Below are 3000 nucleotides of genomic sequence, written 5' to 3'. Positions count from 1 at the left end.
GTTCGGTGCAGCCGCGGTGCCTGTGATTTGTGATTCCTGTACCCGCACCCCACCTTAGGAAACGAGAAAAGCAAACGTTAACCACATCACAGAGTCACATTTAAGTCCCGAGAGGGATTTCCGTCATAGGATGGCCCGAGTTTCACCCAGTCGGATACCTATGATGGCAAGCTTAAAATCATGAAGTAAAACTGCAGCTATCTTCAAGAAAAAGAGCGTTTCCAAGCCCCACTGGTAGCTGCAGTTCCACACGGAAATGTCAGCTGGGTCAACCGCGACTGCCGAGCTGCTTTCCCAGGAACAAGCGCCCTAAGCCACCTAAGGCACTGCCACCGAGCAAGCTCCTCCGCCCCAGCAACAGGCAGCCATACACTACTGCCTGTAACCCCCTCTGCCCCATACGCCAGTGTTGTGCAAAAAGCCGTGCCCCACCCGTACGGACAGGGCATAGAAGATGGAAAGGAGAGCTGGAGGCTGACCCTGAACTACTTCTGCTTCTCTCGTGCTGGCCAGCAGACCTCCATTGGTTTTGGATGGGCTCTGTATGTTGTCCTCCTTCATAGGACATTAGTGCCTGAGCCACGTTAACTCTTGGGAGCCATAGTCTGCCCCAGAAATAAATTATGAACCACTGTAATAAAAGCCTTTGTCCTCATTCTTGGGCAAAATTCACATTCACCTACTTTGTTCAGAGTTTTTCGTCAGTCCTGTGGGAACTTATGTTATCCTATGAGAAGTCCTGTTGGACATAGTACAGAAGTGTCTCTTATTAAGGCATATTCATTAAAGCAAGGGTAAAATATATAGTCCTGTAGGCAGAGATCATAATTTGCAATGCCTCTATATTGAAGACAGTAGGAAGATGCTGCTTGTTTTCATTCAGTGGCCCCACATAACTGCTCAGACAAGAAAACAAAAAAAGAAACAAACAAAAAAAAACCCCCAAATCATAAAAACTAGTGCCTTTTAATTTCCTTCTCCTATATTATGGATTGAATGATGCTATTAGGACACAGTAGCCAGCTGACGCATAAGCCAGGCATTGAACAGAAGGCAGGAAAAAAAGAACAGTGTCTTAAGTCAGCTGGCAAAGACAAACACAACCTTGACCTTCGTACTTTGTAGCACAAGATCTTTAACTTGGACATATTTAAATCCCACTATGTCAAAAAGTAACATTGCTTAAACGAGACTGTGGGCAACCTTTGCCTTTTTCTATTTGCATGAGCAGACAACACCTACATCTTTTAGAAAGTCTTGTCTCACATCTAGAAAGAGAAAATATTTTAGTAAGTTTGAGTCCCTGTTTTGCAGGTTAACAGTGTTGCCAGGATCAGGCAGCGCTCTCAGCTCATTCTCAAAGAATTGTCCCTCTGTTAATAAACTTGAACATGGGTGCTGGGAAGATCTGCTCCATAATCTTCCTGCACTAGGCTGACTGCTCTGCAGTTCCCTGGATCCTTCTTCTTGCCCTTGAAAATGGATGTGACATTTGCCTTTTAATAGTCATCAGGAACCAATATATTTGATACATGCATATATATAACAAACATATATAGAAATATGTATGTATAAAGGAGTTACCTGAAGGGAACTAGGAAGAGAAGATGGAGGAGAGAAATAACATTCCAAGGAAGGAATTTTAAAACATTGCACACGTGCCCCTGAATCCAAATCTTGTTCAGAATTGAGCACTGATGAGCATAGGACTGCCATTTGAGACAGACCTGGGTGATAATGCAAGATACTCTCACTGGTATGTCCTTTACCTAGGGACCTTTTCCCCCTCTTCTTTGGATGCAGTTCTGGAAAGGTGATCAAAGTTGTAAATCTTGACTTCCAAGACTGGGAAAAATGTTCTTTTCCTCAAATGGGTGAAGATGAATTTTGTTCTCCTGTGTGGCCAGAAATGTGGTCAGAAACTGGCTGGACTGTGAAGAAGTGGTGAGAGTTGCTGCTCCTGTTGGCCCTTCAGGAGAAGCTGCCATGCTGGAGTTCACCGGCCTTTCTGTGTAACGACGGCATGTCAGAAGTGCTTTGGGAGGAAGCAGCTTGTCTATGAAAATGTCTGGAGCTGGAAGGTGCTGCTAGAGAGCATGGAAATGCTGCGTGTGTGGTTTCCACCTTCCCACCTCTCCCAGGAGCTGGGCCTGGAGAATCCCTGCTGAGAACCAGCTGAATACCAGTGGCCTTTCAGTCAGAAGGGTTGTAGGTACAAAAGAAGGGAAATACTCCCCATCCTCTTGAACAAGCCCTTTTCCTCCACAGGAATAAGGGAAATACTCCTTTTAGGGAAGAGGGAGCTTGTGTCTGGGGGATGCTGTGTTCAGCTGGAGCAAACTTCTCCCTTCCCTGTCTGCAGCTCAGCCAGGCCATCATCAGGGCCATGATGGCTATGATGGCCCTCCTTCTTCACAAAGAGGAGTTTCAAGGGCATGTAGATGGCCAGATGTCCCAGCTGACAGAGCAGAGTATGAGTCTTCTGAGGAAACAGAGGTTAAAATTGCCTCTCCTCTTTTACATTGCCTCCTTGACTGGGGAGAGATGTTTTTCCTGTTTAACTTCGGAAATCTGGTAAGAGAGGGTAAAGCCATGGTGAGACTTGACATTTTTTATATATCACCATCACATGGAACTTTTTTTGGCTCCATGTTCTGATTGAGTTTAAAATGGCAAATTCACCTTTTTACAGATATGTGGACAGACACAGGACAACTGTCACAGACTAAAGCTACATATGGAAAGGACTGGAAAGCACCTAGTATAAAGAGTTTAATCACAGAACGATAAAGCACTATCTAATTAAACATGAGACAGCATTTCTCATCAATTGCAAGGCAAATTCGTCAGTCCATGAGGAAAACTGCAGCTATTGATAGAGTCCTTCTTGCCTCCTAGAAATCACCAAACAGCAAATTAGGGCTTCTCGTCTTTTTCTCAACTGGGCATTTGAGCGCAATCTCTAGCAATGTTGACTAATAGCTCAAATTTAGAGATGCC

This window comes from Egretta garzetta, unplaced genomic scaffold, assembly GCF_000687185.1.
Source record: "Egretta garzetta isolate BGI_Z169 unplaced genomic scaffold, ASM68718v1 scaffold20, whole genome shotgun sequence".
Classification (NCBI taxonomy): Eukaryota; Metazoa; Chordata; class Aves; order Pelecaniformes; family Ardeidae; genus Egretta; species Egretta garzetta.
Note: the sequence above shows the minus strand (reverse complement) of the source record.